Source organism: Callorhinus ursinus, unplaced genomic scaffold, assembly GCF_003265705.2.
Source record: "Callorhinus ursinus isolate GAN/ISIS: 27379988/994484 unplaced genomic scaffold, GSC_fseal_2.0 scaffold33, whole genome shotgun sequence".
NCBI lineage: Eukaryota > Metazoa > Chordata > Mammalia > Carnivora > Otariidae > Callorhinus > Callorhinus ursinus.
Window position 1 is genome coordinate 1,990,554 of NW_027397095.1, and position 8,510 is coordinate 1,999,063.

Sequence of the window (8,510 nt, forward strand, 5' to 3'; positions counted from 1 at the left end):
GACAGATCCCTAGTATCACCCCTATTCCTCTTTCCCAATTTTAGTATATGTGGCATCCAAGTAAACACTCCCAAATACAGTTGCTATGGGGATAAAATTCCGTGCTAAGACCAGTCAAGTATCTGGTTTGAGTTTGATCCCAAGACCAAAAATTGTGGAGAGAACTTTCTAGAAGGAGACAGTGGTATGTAAATCTGAAAAAACTGGCTGAGGAATTGTTTAAATTCAAGTTGGAACCAAACAGGGAGTCTGGTTTGAGTTCCTGAGCCGCTAGTTTCGCCTGGAGTTCCTGCAACCCCCACTCAAGCGCAAACATTCTAAGCGCAAATCTTTTCCACCAATAGGGGGCAGACACTTAGAATGCGGATAGGTTTTCCAGAGAGAGAGGAGTGAGTAGATAGCATGCCTGTCAATCATTCTCACACCAACCAATCAGGATCTTTAAAGGCGGAGCCATAGACCGGCTATAAAAGGAGCACGCCGACTAGTCGCGGTGCCCATTTTGTCTTGGGTTGGTGCGGCGAGTGTGTGGTAGAGCCTTCTTCTCCTCAGTGATGAGGGAACATGGCGGCAGCTCCCACATACAGTCGTAACAGCGTAAGGATAATTTAATTCTTAATTGTCATTGATAGTTGGCTGTTTGTAAATGTAATAATGTATTTTAATAATATTATAATTAGTAATATACTCTAGTAGTCTAGAGGGCTTTCGATTTGTGACAGTGTGGGTCCCTTAGCTGAATATGGACAGTTTCGTGCCTTATGTTACGACAGGATAACTTTGATATTTTACTTGTTTAAATATTGGTCTTGGTCCCCTCTTATATGTGGTGTTACGGTGTTGTGCTGTTTTCAACTTAAAAATGAGGAAATAGATGGTGCTGTTGTCTGAGCAGGAGCAGGACAGTTCGGCGGTTGCCAGGGAGCTGATTTTGTCTTTTATTTTAAATTATTGGATGATCATTGCCTCTACATTTGTTTAATCCTTGGCCTTAGCCTCCTTGTTTCTGTTATTTTCAAGCTGAAAAGGAGAAATGTCATATGCTGAGGGATCGTGTGTGGGATTAGGACAGCTAGCGGTTGTTGGCTTCCCTCGAGTGTAGTTTTATAGGGTTTTCCCCCCTTAAATATCATTGGTGCGGTTAAATTTTAGAATCAGTCCTCTCATACGCTGACTTAATTTAAAAACGAAATAAAAAGTCCCCCGATATTTTTAACTTTAAAAATGAGGAAATTGACGATCTGATCGGCTTAGAACTTGTTCTTTGACGACTTTAAATTTAAAAGAGCCTTCAGGTACCTTAACACCGGTATGCATTTTTTATCACTGTATTTAACCAAAAGTGGTCCTTACGCTTCTCGTGCATTTTCCTTTAAAATTTGGTCTTATATGCGCTTGATGTTTTACAAACACTGGGGATGCTTCTAAGCTTCCGTTCAGCCAGTATTGGATGCAGTTTGATGTTTAATTTTAGAAAACAATTGTTCATCCTCATTGCAGTCAGTTAAATTTTGGTATTGAGGCTTTCATAGGTTTCTTATGGAAAGTTTTGTGCAAATTTCGAGTTACGTGGAGGAAATTAATGGTCAGATTGAGTGCCTTTTATTTAGTAACGTAATTGTGTGTTTGGTATAAATTCACTTGGTTTAAATTCTGTGGTGTTTTTACTTCATGGATTTCCTTAAAAAACATTTTGGGGTACTTCGGATTTCCAAACGCAGAATTTAATTATCTGGCTCAGTCCGTAATGTTTTACAACACGTCCGTCACGGTCTGCGGTTTACCACGGTTTGGCGCTTCGTTTTACAGAGGAATTTTATTTTTAGTTTCGTTTTATTACATTAAAAGTAGTTCTTGGTCCTTTTCATTAGCTTTGTGTAAAAAAGTTACGTGTTATCTTCAGTTCACAAGTAGGGTAAAAAGTTTTCTAACTGAAAGAAGGTGTTGTAGTATTTTCAGTGTAAAAATGCACACACATTCACAGTCTGAGTGGCCGAGAGCTTGTTTCAGGACAGTGAATGCCCCAAAGTGCCCGTCACTGGCCACCACTGAATGATGTTTAGGATTTTATTTTCTGCAAAATTTGGATGTTTAATAGCATGTTATTCAATTTATTTCTGCCCCTAGTCTTTTGCACACATTTCCTTTGACAAGTGTGGGATATAAATTAGGAAAGGAACAGCGAAATTGTGTTTTCAGGCAGTGAGCAGCCATTGGAAGTCACGTCGCCTCGTTCTGAATTTTACTTTACACTATAGTTGTGTACTTAACATAATAGTAATTTAAAAATTTTCCCCTAGGCTCTCTTTCCCAGGTGTTATTCCACAGGAAAAAAAAAAAAGATTTGTATAGTTTCTATTTGCCAACAAGAAACAACATTGTGCAGTAGCGGGTTAGTCAGGACAGAAAATGGCGGGAATACGATGCTGCTTCCCCTGCTGGCGCGTGCTGGCCCCGCTCCTTTGGCCCCACGCGCCGCGCATTAAGCTGGGTTAAACAGTTAATCGCCAAGCGCAGGCTTTTGAACCTGACAGATGGCTTATTTAAAATTCACGCTTCTGTTATGTGACATCTAATGTGTATTCAAGGCGAGACTCGATTGAAAGGAAAACTCTTCCCTCTCTCAAAAACCCGATCACCCTGATCACTGAGAGGAACCTGATTCTTGCTTTGAGGTAAAAAGGGTGCTGGTTGAATGTCTGGTTTATTCTTGATTTTGACTTGAATTATATATAGTGTTTATTATGTAAATGACTTACTGACACCTTTATGGGTGGAACATTGATATTCTCCAAATACTATCTTCCTGGACTATACTGAGAAATCAGAAAGATCCATTATTAGTAGGATTGAAAGCTGCTGCCGCTTCTGTTGCTCTGAGGAACCAAGGTTTTAGGGACAGGGACATTAACTAGTTTCACAAATACTACTGTTTCAAGCAGAGCCCTAAACCTTGATCAATTTCTGACTCTGGGATTTAGGTCCAGGTGTCAAGCTTGAAGGCATCTTCATTGCATCCGCTTTGCTCAGAGAGTCCTAGAGGGGATCTTTCCCAAAGCCCACATCCACAAAAGCCCATATTAGTAACTGCCTGATTTCTTCCATTCTTACTTCCTGTGCCCCGTGTCCATGCTCAGTGTCAAGACAGTGACAATATTGCTTAATGGTTGAAATTATTCATGAAATTACTCTAAACGATATTAGCTTTTTTCTGATGTCCATGATTTTCTGAGTTACTGTGTTACCCATTACTGACACTAATACACCATGAAATGCTGTTGTATGACCCGGTGAACGACCCAACCACCCATTTCAAAGGTTTATTACCCGTAACCCTGCCTGAATCTTTAGCGAGGGTATTGAATAGAATAAACTGATTTGTTTGAGACTCCCCCTTAAAGAAATTAAGGGACACTGTCAGCCTAATATTTCATAACGCCGCTGTGATGTTTGATTGAAGCAGGATAACCGGTTCCTTTTGAAGGGGTAATTGAACCTCAGAAGCAGCAGTCTTATCTGATCTTCACCCCCTGCTGTTTTACATTATCTTTCACTCTGCATGATTGGGTCCCCTAACCCCACCAACTATTTTCAGAAGTTCCTCTGGATAAGGGAAAAAGAGGACAGTTGTCCCAGCCACCCACCTGAATCTCCAAGTTAAGTAACTGTCTTGCAGTGGTACTAAAGCTCTCCACCCACAGGCGGATCTCCTCGCAGATTCATAGAGTCCCCACCTGCTTCAGGACCTGTGATGGAAAAGTCCAGTACTGATCGGTCTGTGGGCCTGTAATGGGAAGAAAATGGAACGAGAACCAATAGTCAGAGCCAGCCAGATGAACAAGTGCATCTCTGTGTAGTGTGAGGTGAGGGGTGTCTGGCAGAGGGCAGCCCCCCTCTGCTGTGCCCCTGTCATCCTTAAAGATGGCGTTGAAGCCTTTTCCCTGGGTGTCTAAGAAATAGGAACGGTGGCAGAGTCACTCCTGGGCACTGCTGACTAACTCCATGTCCTCCCTGGGACATTTATTTGATAGGGGTCGATTTTCTGGTGAGGTATATGGGTCAGGATTCCTTTCTGATGAGGGATGAGATTTCCTATCAATTTGGGGGTGAAACTCTCAGAACACGTGTGCACCCGATCTCAGAGTAGGGCCATTTTCTCACCAGTCTACACTTTAAGAGGTGTCGCTCTCTTGGGCATATGTTTTGGAATGTGGTCCTCCCCAGCAGCCATGGGACAGTACTTCCTGCCTGAGGAATGGTACTTATTACTATCATCTGGAGAGTACAGGCCTGGGTTAGGTAGCCCCAAGGCTCGGTGCTTGCTAGCCTGCCTAGTGGGGTCAGTCAGACCTCAGTTCAAACCTGCCTCCACCAGTAACTGTCTATCCTTTGTCCTAACACTCTGAGCTTCTGCTTCCTTCTCTGCAAAACAGCCCTCATGCTTTGCTATCAGAGATGCTGTGAGAATGAAGCTTGACACTTTGTAATGCACCCCGTGCACAGGAGGTGCTCAAGGAATTGGTCCCCCATTTCCTAAATGTATATACTTTTTTTTTTAAAGATTTTATTTATTTATTTGAGAGAGAGAGAATGAGTGATAGAGAGCACGAGAGGGAAGAGGGTCAGAGGGAGAAGCAGACTCCCTGCTGAGCAGGGAGCCCGATGTGGGACTCGATCCCGGGACTCCAGGATCATGACCTGAGCTGAAGGCAGTCGCTTAACCAACTGAGCCACCCAGGCGCCCCTAAATGTATATACTTGAACAGGACCTTACACTGCTTGGCCCAGCCCTCCTCTCTGCTGCCCGTTTTTTATCTCCTTTCCTCTCGCAGCTACAGCAAATTCCTCATAGGTTACACTGGCTTCTCTTTGGAAAGCACACCTCTGTGATCTTGCTTTGAAGCAAGAGGTGGCCCAGGGACCTGAGATTTCGCTTCTTCTGAGCCGGGTTCTGTTCTGGCCAAGTTGGACACCTTACACCGAGGCTGACTTGGCTCAGCACCCAGAATGACATTCTAGGATTTGTCAAGCTGTGCAGGCTGGAGGGAGCCTGTTCACTGGCAGCCCCAGAAAGTTCTCCTCTCAAAAAAAAAAAAAAAAAAAAAGAAAAGAAAGTTCTCCTCTCTTTTCTCCCCTATAACAAGTTCCTTCTGGGCTGTGATTAGTTCATTTAAGATTAGGTGAAAACATGAACAGTGTGAAAGATGGGACAAAACGCTAAATATAAATAAGCCCTATCCTAAGATGATCTCAAAGGGACTGTTAACTTTTAGTCTCAAAAGATACCTCGACGGGCTCCTGGGTGGCTCAGATGGTTAAGCGTCTGCCTTTAGCTCAGGTGGTGATCCTAAGGTCCTGGGATCGAGCCCCGCATTGCATGGGGCTCCCAGCTCAGCATGGAGTCTGTTTCTGCCTCTGCCTCTCTCCTCTGCTCATGCTCTCTCTCTCTCTGTCTCACTCTCTCAAATGAATAAATAAAATCTTTAAAAAGAAACGATATCTCGGGTTTCTCTACTTTTATAGTAGCCCAGGTTATATTTTGGTAGGATCATGGAACCTCAAGTTCACCCACCCAAGGTCAAAAAATCCGCACATTTCTTTTTGATTAGAAACTAAAGTGTCTAGCTGTTACATAGCACATTGACGTTTCAAAGCCTTTTGATTTATCCCTGTAATTGATGAAATTAGTTTAAAGCCCTGGACCCTGGGGTCATTGTTATTTCCCATTAAGTGAGAAACTCAGGCCTGAGGTATTTAGAAAAAGCTTTAGCCAAAACCACTTAGTGGCGCTGTGCCAACCAAGTTCCTGCACCGGGTAACATGATGGTGTCTTTAACTTCCGTGTGAGTCCGAGAAAGACTAGAACTCTAACTAGAACTCTGCCACCTCCTTCTCATCCACACACATTTGTACCCACCACAGATGTCAGCCATCCTGGGTCTGTTTGTTGGGGGAAGGAAATTAGTGGGTAATTTCACTAAGCATTGGCATTTAAAAACTGGTCACAAGGCATAGGAATCCAAAAGGGTTAATACCTATTCGGATGGATCTCCCCAGAATTCAGGAACCTAGGAGACATGAAAGTGACTCTATTCAAAACTTAAGGTGGAGCCTGGCTTCTTGAATCCTAATGAGTTCAGTCTTTTGCCCTGCTACTCAAGTGGGGCCTACTTGTGAATGGTTGCTAATTTTAATGGGCTATAAATTCTCGGTTTGATTTTTCTGCCTCAAACTCATGCTTAGATTAAATGTGTTTTCATACTTATTTATATGGATATTGGAGAGAGATTGGATTTTAGTGGAAACTTAAGGGCAAGCCTGTGTGGATTATGGGTCTTTTATGTAGGAAAAATCAATTTTCTTAGTACTTGATGAAAAAGCACCATGTACACAAAGGTTAATATACTCACAATTTATTTTCTTTAAAAATAACTTCAAATTGTAATTATAATATGTGCTCACAGAGAAGGTCTAGAGACTACAAAAAGGGGTATGCTAATAAATGTTTAACAACTGGCTCTCTAAGAGAAGAGAAAGCCCTCTGATATGTAGCATCTGCCAATTTCTGAGGTGAAAATACTCCCATCATGGCCAATTTTAAGCCACAGATGTGTCATCATTGAATGCAGATAGGATAAACTGTGCACTCTCCCCTCCTATGAGCCAGCTCTTAGACAGAACTGAAAGAATTTAAAAATTAGTGGCAATCCAATTATATAGAGTTACAACCACTGCCAACATCTTGGTGTTTTGCCAACTAGTCTTGCTATGAAAACATCCATATTGGTTCTGATGAAGAGTCTTGTCACGGGTTTTTGGTAAGTAAATCTATGTTTTCTCATTCAGATATTTCACTCCCATTTTGTTTCCAAACTCAAATATTATGTACACACTTAGGAAGGGCATAATGATTCAGTGAATTTATTTTAAATATTCTAAGTTTTGTTAAACCTAATGATCCAAAAAGCACTGTACAGTGTGGCATCGAAAAAGTTGGTGTGGTTAATGCGGAGGCCGTGCTTCTCCACTCCAATAACAGCGTATGTAGGAATGGTGAGAAGACCAGGATCCTCCCAGGAAGAGTTGTAGTTCATTCTCATGGCTTGATGCAGACTGAGGATAGGTCTGGCCCATGGGACTATAAACATGAGTGAGAGAGAGAGAGACTTTCTCTGGCTTGTTCCTATTTGCATTCCCAGTGTCTGGAATTGGTCTTAGGGAAAAAACCTGCCTCCTAGTGAAGGACCTTAGGTCTTAGGTGAAGTGTCAAGAGGTACAAGAGGCATGGCTTTGTGTCTTTGTGTAGATACACAATTTAAGAAGTTCTGTCTGAGGTCCAGAAGGAGCAGATGAGGTTGCCACACTGTGGCTGGATCAGGCAGAATCTCCAGGTCACTCTAGTAGAATACAGCCAAAGGACTCTGGATAATCATGAGTGCCTCTGGAGAGCCTCGTGACTGCCCGATCCCCAAAGAGCAGAACTGTGAGCTTCTGCTGGAGCTCTTCTGCCAGAGCCCAGAGTGGAGTTTCTGCTCTCCTTGCTTGTGTCTTTGTCTAGCAGATGATGCAGTGATTAATGTCTGGGGAAAGACTTCACTAGAGGCAAGCGATGGCAAGGGTTGCCAGCTGAAAGTGTGCTGGGAAGAGAGCAAAGAAGAAAGAAGGATTGTTCATAGTGTACAAAGGGACATGTGTAGCCTGCTGCTCAGAGAGTAATTTCTCCCAATTTGATCTCTTCTCAACAGATCTGGTTTCGCTATTTCCACCTGGGCTGAGAAGTGCCTGCCTGTCTTCGAATCCTTGTGGAGGTGAGGATATATGAGAGTCACAGAAGAGAAGCATTTTTGATAATATATTGTTTTGATTCACAAAACAAACAAAATGGCTGCAGGTGAAGATTTTCACCGCTGGCCTAAGTGTTAATTAGAAACCAGTTAGAAGCCTTGGTTGCGAGAGGGCTTGTTTAATTTAAATATTTAGGCAGAGAATCTGATTCTTAGCAGTCAGAGGCAGGGCTGGAAGCCAGCCCTCCGGAGACCCCCAAACCTATCTGTTCCCTTGGACTTTTGACCAAAACAAAGTCACCCCCCCCACACCTAGTTGTATAAGCATAGATCATCCGGGTACTTCATTCAACCCAGTGAAAATTTTCATTCCTTTTTTAAGCAAAAACACTCTCCAGCTGCCTATTGTCAGTCTTTCTAATTTTTGGCTATTCTATAAACATGCCCTCCATTTGCACATGTAGTTAGGTTGAAATGTCAAGGGACCACAGGGGGATGTTTATGAAATTCCATAAAAAAATACATTTTCACAAAACTGAGGTTTATTGGTATTCCAGAGGAGCCGGTAACTTTTCCACCTGAGTCTGCTCCTCACCTTCTCTCCCTCACCTTGAACTTTTGCTTGAGTCTAGGAATCAATTTTGTCTAATTTCCAAATGTTGCTGTTTGGTGGTTTGCCTGGATTCATTATATATATATATATATATATATATATATATATATATA

The 8,510-nt window shown here is 42.4% G+C and overlaps 1 protein-coding gene across 1 annotated transcript in view; it reads left to right on the forward strand.

Moving 5' to 3' along the window:
* The first annotated feature begins 508 nt into the window (after positions 1-508).
* Positions 509-8,510, forward strand: part of USP26 (ubiquitin specific peptidase 26) — a 53,487-nt gene continuing 45,485 nt past the window's right edge. The window contains exons 1-2 of the mRNA XM_025852471.2: positions 509-597; positions 7,746-7,808. The gene's annotated coding sequence lies outside the window, so the exon portion shown is untranslated. The remainder of the gene's footprint in view (positions 598-7,745; positions 7,809-8,510) is intronic.